Consider the following 11,603-nt stretch of genomic DNA (forward strand, 5'->3'; position numbering starts at 1 on the left):
AAAAAAAAAAAAAAAAAAAAAAAAAATTAAATACAAAGAAAAAATATTAAAAGCAGGAAGGGAAAAGCAACAAATAACATACAAGGGAATGCTCATAAGGTTAACAGCTGATCTTTCAGCAGAAACTCTGCAAGTCAGAAGGGAGTGGCAGGACATATTTAAAGTGATGAAAGAGGAAAACCTACAGCCAAGATTACTCTACCCAGCAAGGATCTCATTCAGATTTGACAGAGAAATTAAAACCTTTACAGACAAGCAAAAGCTAAGACAATTCAGCACCACCAAACCAGCTCTACAACAAATGCTAAAGGAACTTCTCTAGGCAGGAAACACAAGAAAAGGAAGAGACCTACAATAACAAACTGAAAACAATTAAGAAAATGGTAATAGGAACATACATATTGATAACTACCTTAAATGTAAATGTTTAAATGCTCCAACCAAAAGACACAGATTTGCTAAATGGATACAAAAACAAGACCCATATATATGCTGTCTACAAGAGACCCACTTCAGACCTAGGGACACATACAGACTGAAAGGGAGGGAATGGAAAAAGATATTCCATGCAAATGGAAATCAAAAGAAAACTGGAGTAGCAATTCTCATAGCAGATAAAATAGACTTTAAAATGAAGACTATTACAAGAGACAAAGAAGGACACTACATAGTGATGAAGGGATCAATCCAAGAATATATAACAATTTTAAATATTTATGCACCCAACATAGCAACACCTCAATACATAAGGCAAATGCTAACAGCCAGAAAAGGGAAAATTGACAGTAACACAATCATAGTAGGGGACTTTAACACCCCACGTTCACCAATGGACAGATCATCTAAAATGAAAATAAATAAGCAAACACAAGCTTTAAATGATACATTAAATGAGATGGACTTAACTGATACTTATAGGTCATTCCATCCAAAAACAACAGAATGTACTTCTCAAGTGCTCATGGAACATTCCCCAGGATAGATCATATCCTGGGTCACAAATCAAGCTTTGGTAAGCTTAAGAAAACTGAAATCATATCAAGTATCTTCTCTGACCACAACGCCATGAGACTAGATATCAATTACAGGAAAAAATCTGTAAGAAGTACATACACATGGAGGCTAAACAATACACTACTAAATAACTAAGAGATCACTGAAGAAATCAAAGAGGAAATCAAAAAATACCTAGAAACAAATGACAATGAAAAACAGACGACCTGGGCTTCCCTGGTGGCACAGTGGTTGAGAGTACACCTGCCAATGCAGGGGACATGGGTTCGTGCCCCGGTCTGGGAAGATCCCACATGTCGTGGAGTGGCTAGGCCCATGAGGCATGGCTGCTGAGCCTGTACGTCCGACGCCTGTGCTCTGCAACGGGAGACACCACAACAGTGACAGGCCCGTGTATGGAAAAAAAAAACAAAACAAAACGATGACCCCAAACCTATGGGATGCAGCAAAAGCAGTTCTAAGAGGGAAGTTTATAGCAATACAATCCTACCTCAAGAAACAAGAAACATCTCAAATAACTAACCTAACCTTACACCTAAAGCAATTAGAAAAAGAAGAACAAAAATGCCCAAAGTTAGCAGAAGGAAAGAAATCATAAAGATCAGATCAGAAATAAATGAAAAACAAATGAAGGAAATGAGAGCAAAGATCTAAAACTAAAAGCTGGTTCTTTGAGAAGATAAAAGAAATTAATAAACCACTAGTCAGACTCAAGAAAAAAAGGGAGAAGACTCAAATCAATAGAATTAGAAATAAAAAAGGAGAAGTAACAACTGACACTGCAGAAATACAAAGGATTGCAAGAAATTACTACAAGCAACTATATACCAATAAAATGGACAACCTGGGAGAAATGGACAAATTCTTAGAAATGCACAACCTTCTAAGACTGAACCAGAAGAAATAGAAAATATAAACAGACCAATCACAAGCACTGAAATTGAAACTGTGATTTAAAATCTTCCAACAAACAAAAGCCCAGGACTGGATGGCTTCACAGGTGAATTCTATCAAACATTTAGAGAAGAGCTAACACCTATCCTTCTCAAACTCTTACAAAATATAGCAGAGGGTGGAATGCTCCCAAACTCATTCTATGAGGCCATCATCACCCTGATACCAAAACCCGACAAAGATGTCACAAAAAAAGAAAACTACAAACCAATATCACTGATGAACATAAATGCGAAAATCCTCAACAAAATACTAGCAAACAGAATCCAACAGCACATTAAAAGGGTAATATACCATGACCAAGTGGGGTTTATCCAAGGAATGCAAGGATTCCTCAACATATGCAAATGAATCAATGTGATACACCATATTAACAAACTGAAGGAGAAAAACCATATGATCAATTCAATAGATGCAGAAAAGGTTGTTGACAAAATTCAACACCCATTTATGGTAAAAAGCCTCCAGAAAGTAGGCATAGAGAGAACTTACCTCAAAATAATAAAGGCCAAATATGACAAACCCACAGGCAATACCACTCTAAATGGTGAAAAACTGAAACCATTTCCACTAAGATCAGGAACAAGACAAGGTTGCCCACTCTTACCACTATTGTTCAACATAGTTTTGGAAGATTTAGCCATAGCAATCAGAGAAGAAAAAGAAATAAAAGGAATCCAGATCAGAAAAGAAGAAGTAAAGCGGTCACTGTTTGCAGATAACATGATACTATACATAGAGAATCCCAAAGATGCTATCAGAAAACTACTAGAGCTAATCAGTGAATTTGGTAAAGTAGCAGGATACATAATTAATGCACAGATATCTCTTGCATTCCTATACACTAATGATGAAAAATCTGAAAGAAAAATTAAGGAAACACTCCCATTTACCACTGCAACAAAAAGAATAAAATACCTAGGAATAAACCTACCTAAGGAGACAAAAGACCTGTATGCAGAAAACTATAAGACACTGATGAAAGAAATTAAAGATATACAAACAGATGGAGAGATATACCATGTTCTTGGATTGGAAGAATCAACATTGTGAAAATGACTATACTACCCAAAGGAATCTACAGATTCAATGCAATCCCTATGAAACTACCATTGGCATTTTTCACAGAACTAGAACAAAAAATTTCACAATTTGTATGGAAACACAAAAGACCCCGAATAACCAAAGCAAACTTGAGAAAGAAAAATGGAGCTGGAGGAATCAGGCTCCTGGACTTCAGACTATACTACAATGCTACAGTAATCAAGACAGTATGTTACTGGCACAAAAACAGAAATATAGATCAATGGAACAGGATAGAAAGCCCAGAGATAAACCCACACACCTATGGTCACCTTAGCTTTGATAAAGGAGGCAAGAATATAAAATGGAGAAAAGACAGCCTCTCAATAATGGTGCTGGGAAAATTGGACCGGTACATGGAAAAGAATGAAATTAGAACACTGCCTAACACCACACACACACACACACACAAAAAAAAAACCTCAAAATGGATTAAAGACCTAAATATAAGGCCAGAAACTATCAAACTCTTAGAGGAAAACATATGCAGAACACTTTTTGACATAAATCACAGCAGTATCTTTTTGGATCCACCACCTAGAGTAATGAAAATAAAAACAAAAATAAACAAATAGGACCTAATTAAACTCAAAAGCTTTTGCACAGCAAAGGAAACAATAAACAAAACTAAAAAGTCCACAGAACGGGAGAAAATACTGTGAATAAATGATGCGACCTACATTGGATTAATCTCCAAAATATACAAACAGCTCATGCAGCTCAATATTACAAAAAAAAACCCCAACCCAATCAAAAAATGGGCATAAGATCTAAACAGACTTCTCCAAAGAAGATATAAATATGGCCAAAAAGCACATGAAAAGATGTTCAACATCGCTAATTATTAGAGAAATGAAAATCAAAACCACAATGAGATATCACCTCACACCTTTCAGAATGGCCATCATCAAAAAGTCTACAAACAATAAATGCTTGAGAGGGTGTGGAGAAAAGGGAATCCTCCTACACTGCTGGTGGGAATGTAAATTTGTACAACCATTATGGAGAAAGGTAGGGAGGTTCCCTAAAAAACTAAAAATAAAACTTTCATATCATCCAGCAATCCCACTCCTGGGCATATATCCAGAGAAAACCATAATTCGAAAAGATACATGCACCGCAAAGTTCATAGGAGCATATTTACAATAGCCAAGACATGCAAGCATATGTCCATCGACAGAGGAATCGATAAAGAAGATGTGGTACATGTATGCAATGGAAGGTTACTCAGCCATAAAAAAGAATGAAATAATGCCATTTGCAGCAACATGGATCCAACTAGAGATTACATACTAAGTGAAGTAAGTCAGACAGAGAAAGACAAATATCATATGATATCACTTATATGTAGAATCTTAAAAAATGATACAAATAAACTTATTTACAAAACAGAAACAGACTCACATACTTTGAAAACAAATTTATGGTTACCAAAGGGGAAAGATGTTGGGGGGAGGGATAAATTAGGAGTTTGGGATTAACATATATTTACTACTATATATAAAATAGATAATCAATAAGGACCTACTGTATAGCACAGGGAAGTCTACTCAATATTCTATAATAACCTATATGGAAAAAGAATCAGAAAAAAGAATGGATACATGTATGTGTATAACTGAATCACTGTGCTGTACACCTGAAAGTAACACAACATTGTAAATCAACTATACTCCAATATAAAATAAAAAAGTAAAAAGTAAAATAATGCCATTTTAAATAGTAACAAAAAACCCCACCAAATTTCCAGGAATATATCTAAGAAAAATCAAAACATCTACAAAGACAACCACAGAACATTACTGAATAAAATTAAAGGAGATCTAATTAATGGAATTGTATGAATTTTCATGTTAGAAGACTTATTATAAAAATTTTAATTTCTCCCATGCTGAAATATAGATTCAACTTAGTCCTAATAGAAAAAGTCCTAGCAACATTTTGTGTGTGTCAATGAGGTGATTTTTACATTTATATGGGAATGAGTGGGACTAGGACAACCAACACAATTATGAACAAAAAATAATAAAGTTAGAGACCTTGTAATACCAAAAATCAAGACTTACATCGCTGCAATAGGGGAGCAGTATGAAAAAGGCAGAAGCTTAGACAAATTTACCATGGAACAGAATGCAGGCTCTAACAGTGTATCTGTCCAAATTTAGTCACTGATTCATATGCTGCAGTGCGAGAAAGAAGGGTCTTTTTAAATAAGTGGTACTGGGTCACTGGATATCCATATGGAAAAGAAACAAATCTGGATTCCTCCCTGGCTCACATCATGGTCAAGAATAAATTACAGACAAAACTACACATTTTGAGGCTCTGAATGTAAAAGGTAAGACAATGAAATTTCTCGAAGACGATATAAGAGTTTATCTTTCTGAACTTGGAGAGGCAGAGATTTCTTAAAGTGCACACAAAAAAATCACTAACTATAAAGCAAAAAACCTGATAAGCTAGACAATATTAAAATTCACATTTTCTAGTTATTGAAAGGAGAAAAATGCAAGCCATAAAGTGAAAGAAGTTACATGTGATAACAATGTTCAATGAAAGACAATATAGTTTTCAAATAGCAGTAATCGTGCCTCGGATAAACCTCACTGGCTACGACACTGCCATTGGGCAAAACTTGAAAGAAAGTATAAAGAACAAATGGAACAGGACAGAAGGCTCAGAGATAAACCCACACACATATGGTCACCTAATCTATGACAAAGGAGGCAAGGATATACAATGGAGGAAAGACAGTCTCTTCAGTAAGTGGTGCTGGGAAACCTGGACAGCTACATGTAAAAGAATGAAATTAGAACACTCCCTAACACCATACACAAAAATAAACTCAAAATGGATTAAAGACCTAAATGTAAGACCGGACACTGTAAAACTCTTAGAGGAAAACATAGGCAGAACACTCTGACAAAAATCACAGCAAGATCTTTTTTGACCCACCTCCTAGAGTAATGAAAATAAAAACAAAAATAAACAAATGGGACCTAATGAAACTTCAAAGCTTTTGCACAGCAAAGAAAACCATAAATGAACTGAAAAGACAACCCTCAGAATGGGACAAAATATTGTGAACAAATCATGCAACCCACAAGGGATTAATCTCCAAAATATACAAGCAGCTCATGCAGCTCAATATCAAAAACAAAACAACCCAATCCAACAATGGGCAGAAGACCTAAATAGACATTTCTCCAAATAAGACATAGAGGTGGCCAAGAAACACATGAAAAGATGCTCAATGTCACTAATTATTAGAGAAATGCAAATCAAAACCACAATGAGGTATCACCTCACACCAGTCAGAATGGCCATCATCAAAAAGTCTACAAACAATAAATGCTGGAGAGGGTGTGGAAAAAAGGGAACCCTCTTGCACTGTTGGTGGGAATGTAAATTGATACAGCCACTATGGAGAACAGTATGGAGGTTCCTTAAAAAACTAAAAATAGAACTATCATACGACCCAGCAATCCCACTACTGGGTATATACCCTGAGAAAACCAGAATTCAAAAACAGTCATGTACCAAAATGTTCACTGCAGCTCTATTTAAAATATCCAGGACATGGAAGCAACCTAAGTGTCCATCAACATGAATGGATAAAGAAGATGTGGCACATATATTCAATGAAATATTATTCAGCCACAAAAAGAAACAAAATTGAGTTATTTGTAGCGAGGTGGATGGACCTAGAGTCTGTCATACAGAGTGAAGTAAGTCAGAAAGAGAAAAACAAATACCGGATGCTAACACATATATATGGAATCTAAGAAAAAATAAAAAAAAAAAAATGGTTCTGAAGAACCTAGGGGCAGGACAGGAATAAAGACACAGATGTAGAGAATGGACTTGAGGACACGGTGGGGGGAAGGGCAAGCTGGGACAAAGTGAGAGAGTGGCATGGACATATATACACTACCAAATGTAAAATAGATAGCTAGTGGGAAGCAGCTGCATAGCAAAGAGAGATCAACTCGGTGCTTTGTGACCACCTGGAGGGGTGGGATAGGGAGGGTGGGACGGAGAGGCAAGAGGGAGGGGGTATGGGGATACATGTATATTTATAGCTGATTCAGTTTGTTATACAGCAGAAACTAACACAACATTGTAAAGCAATTATACTCCAATAAAGATTTTAAAAGAAAAAAATATATCAGTAACCAAAACACAAACTGATAACAATGCATTTTGGGGGTGTACTAACCAGAATTTATTTACCTGGTTCCTCTTAATGGCTATGTTTTTGTAATGCTCTGTTTTTATATGAAGTAATGCTGACATCAATATTCTTATTACACATGTAATTTGCACAAATGTTCCCCACACACCCATTTGTTATTTGACTTTGCTTGTGGAATATGTAAAGATCAATTTGTGGTCAAGTTTACCATTCATTTCTTTGATGATTTCTGGACTTTTTAAAGAAATGCTTCACAAGGACTCCACTCTGAAATCAAATAAAAATTTTTCATACATGTTTTTACCGAGTAAAAACAGAACCAAACCAAAATAAGAATACTGCCTTTAATAGTCAATGGCTTTTTAGATTTTCTTAAATATGATGTATATGACAGCAACAAAGTGATCTTCGTAATGCTTTGTATGTTTAATAATAACTTAGCTTTCATATATTTTCAGTAGTAGCTCATGCACTTAAGAGTTTATCTCCTATCATAAAACACTGTCTACTTCATATGTCTTCAGGCACGTGGATCACTGGAGTCAAAGAGTTGCTGTTGAACGAACAGTCACAAAATTCTGAAGCAGTTTCGTTCCATCTTGGTGGTATTCGACTTTAAATAATGCTATTTATCTATGTGATCTGGCTTTTCTATAAGGTGCATTTTTAACTTTGAGATTCCAAAACCTTTTACAAATACCATATTCTTTTTACTTCTATGGGAAGTCAGTTTCTCTCTTTTACATGGCAACCAGATCAATACCTCTCCCACCATGAAGTAAAAAAGAGAAAATGCATAAGCTCACAGTAATCATTTTTAAAAGACCACGTTAAGATAAAATTGAGCACGGTGATTCTCATGCACAACTCCCTTAACTTTACAATAGGTGTAGACTCACAAGACTCCTTTAAGCCTCCTGGCTTTCCCTACTTTTCGTCTGAAGAAAGAAGTCTGAAGATTCACAGGTGACTCAGGGCAAGTAGGAAGCCCAAGAATCCTACATGGCACCACCGCCCTGCAGGGAGAGGTGATCAGGTGAGCAACTGTGAATTCTCCTCATTTAACAAAACTTTTCCTCCTATGGTTCCAGACTTAGTGGTTTCAAAACTGCTCAATTAATAAGCCAGCTCCAGTCCACTTTTTTTTTTTTTCTTATTTATGCTCTTACCATGTCTTGAAATGCTCTTGCTTCTTCACTGTTTTGTTGTTTGTGCAAATCCATCCTTCCTCCTAGGTCCAGTTTAAGTCACATTTCTGCTCTGCTATCTTTCACTTCTTGGCCTCCTGGATGCAAGATGCCTGAAGCGGAGATCATATGCTGAGGTCGATATCCAGAGGGAGTAAAAGCAGTAAAGGAACTTTCTCTTGAGGAAATCCTTTCCCCAAAACACCAGAACCACCCCCATCCCACTCCATCCTCAAGCCAACTTGGACTTGTACTTCTTCAACCCAAGTTGTTTCGTATTCCCAGGCCTCAGTGAACCAAAGGAACAAGGCAGCCTCAAGGGGCTAGGGATCCTTCATACCTCCCCTAAAAAGCGTGGCCACAAGGAGTATGGATACTTGAACAAACGAGAGTCCTCTTAGGAAGGAGGGGGGCCATGACTGTGCACAATCAACCTGGTTGGCTGCACTTCCCAACCAATCTGTAGGTGTGTCAGTGTCTGGAGCACCCCTCTCTTCGGGCTACTTTGGTGCTCCTACCCCCGCCCCAGCTTGGCACCTCTCCCTGGCTGCTAGGGCCTTGCTACACCTACTACACACCACTAGAACCAGCATTTACACCTTGTTGCTGAATTGAATGGCAAATGACAGTTTTTCATCACACTTCTCAAGAACAGTAACTGAGTCTTTCCAGAGTTAATTAACCTACACAAGCCCATAAAGGGCCAGCAATAGACTTAATAGCAAGAATGTACCACTCCCCAGGAAAAGGGAAGATGGCGGAAGAGTAAGAAGCGGAGATCACCTTCCTCCCCACAGATACATCAAAAACACATCTACACGTGGAACAACTCCTACAGAGCACCTACTGAACGCTGTCAGAAGACCTCAGACTTCCCAAAAGGCAAGAAACTCCCCCACGTACCTGGGTAGGGCAAAAGAAAAAAGAATAAACAGAGACAAAAGGATAGGGACGGGCCCTGCACCAGTGGGAGGGAGCTGTGAAGGAGGGAAGGTTTCTACACACTAGGAAGCCCCTTGGCGGGCAGAGACTGCGAGGGGTGGAGGGGGGAAGCTTCAGGGCCACCGAGGAGAGCGCAGGAACAGGGGTGCGGAGGGTAAAGTGGAGAGATTCCCGCACAGAGGATCGGTGCCAACCAACACTCACCAGTCCGAGAGGCTTGTCTGCTCACCCGCCGTGGTGGACGGGGGCTGGGAGCTGAGGCTCGGACTTCGGTCGGATCCCAGGAAGAGAACTGGGGTTGGCGGCGTGAACACAGCCCGCAAGGGTTAGTGCACCACGGCTAGCCGGGAGGGAGTCCGGGGAAAAGTCTGGACCTGCCTAAGAGGCAAAAGACTTTTTCTTCCCTCTGTTTCCTGGTGCGCGAGAAGAGGGGATTAAGAGCGCTGCTTAAAGGAGCTCCAGAGACGGGCGCGAGCCGCGGCTGCCAGCGCGGACCCCAGAGGCAGGCATGAGACACTAAGGCTGCTGCTGCAGCCACCAAGAAGCCTGTGTGCAAGCACAGGTCACTATCCACACCTCCCCTCCCGGGAGCCTGTGCAGCCCGCCACTGCCAGGGTCCCGGGATCCAGGGACAACTTCCCCGGGAGAACACAGGGTGCGCCTCAGGCTGGTGCAACGTCACGCAGGCCTCTGCCGCCGGAGGCTCGCCCCGCATCCATACTGCTCCCTCCCCACGGCCTGAGTGAGCCAGAGCCTCCGAATCAGCGACTCCTTGAACCCCATCCTGTCTGAGCGAAGAAAAGATGCCCTCAGGTGACCTACATGCAGAGGTGGGTCCAAATCAAAAGCTGAACCCCAGGAGCTGTGCGAACAAAGAAGAGAAAGGGAAATCTCTCCCAGCAGCCTCAGGAGCAGTGGATTAAATCTCCACAATCAACCTGATGTACCCTGCATCAGTGGAACACCTGAAATGATAACGAATCATCCCAAATTGAGGAGGTGGACTTTGAGAGCAAGATTTATGATTTTTTCCCCTTTTCCTCTTTTTGTGAGTGTGTATGTGTATGCTTCTGTGTGAGATTTTGTCTGTATAGCTTTGCTTTCACCATTTGTCCTAGGGTTCTGTCCAGCCGTGTTTTTTTTGTTTTTTTTTACTTAAAAAATTTTTTTTTCTTAATTTTCATTTTTTATTTTAATAACTTTATTTTCTTTTAACTTACTTTATTTTATTTTATCCTCTTTCTTTCTTTCTTTCTTTCTTTCTTTCTTTCTTTCTACTTTTTCTCCCTTTTATTCCAAGCCGTGTGGATGAAAGGCTCTTGGTGCTCCAGCCAGGAGTCAGGGCTCTGCCTCTGAGGTGGGAGCGCCAACTTCAGGACACTGGTCCACAAGAGACCTCCCAGCTCCACGTATTATCAAACAGGGAAAATCTCCCAGAGATCTCCATCTCAACACCAACACCCAGCTTCACTCAACGACCAGCAAGCTACAGTGCTGGACACCCTATGCCAAACAACTAGCAAGACAGAAACACAACCCCACCCATTAGCAGAGAGGCTGCCTAAAATCATAATAAGGCCACAGACACCCCAAAACACATCACCAGACATGGACCTGCCCACCAGAAAGACAAGATCCAGTCTCAGCCACCAGAACACAGGCACTAGTCCCCTCCACCAGGAAGCCTACACAACCCACTGAACCAACTTTAGCCACTGGGGACAGACATCAAAAACAACGGGAACTATGAATCTGCAGCCTGCAAAAAGGAGACCCGAAACACAGTAAGATAAGAAAAATGAGAAGACAGAAAAACACACAGCAGATGAAGGAGCAAGATAAAAACTCACCAGACCTAACAAATGAAGAGGAAATAGGCAGTCTACCTGAAAAAGAATTCAGAATAATGATAGTAAACATGATCCAAAATCTTGGAAATTGAATACAGAGAATGCAAGAAACATTTAACAAGGACCTAGAAGAACTAAAGAGGAAACAAGCAATGATAAACAACACAATAAATGAAATTAAAAATACTCTACAAGGTATCAATAGCAGAATAACTGAGGCAGAAGAACAGATAAGTGACCTGGAAGATAAAATAGTGGAAATAACTACTGCAGAGCAGAAGAAAGAAAAGGAATGAAAAGAACTGAGGACAGTCTCAGAGACCTCTGGGACATTAAATGCACCAACATTCGAATTATAGGCATCCCAGAAGAAGAAGA

The 11,603-nt window shown here is 39.4% G+C and overlaps 1 pseudogene; it reads right to left on the bottom strand.

Annotated features, from left to right (window-relative positions):
* Nucleotides 1–5,529: 5,529 nt before the first annotated feature.
* LOC113618604 (uncharacterized) lies at nucleotides 5,530–5,687 on the bottom strand (annotated as a pseudogene).
* Nucleotides 5,688–11,603: the final 5,916 nt, after the last annotated feature.

This window comes from Aethalodelphis obliquidens, unplaced genomic scaffold (genome assembly GCF_003676395.1).
Source record: "Aethalodelphis obliquidens isolate GAN/ISIS:26980383/991018 unplaced genomic scaffold, ASM367639v1 scaffold5, whole genome shotgun sequence".
Lineage (NCBI taxonomy): Eukaryota > Metazoa > Chordata > Mammalia > Artiodactyla > Delphinidae > Aethalodelphis > Aethalodelphis obliquidens.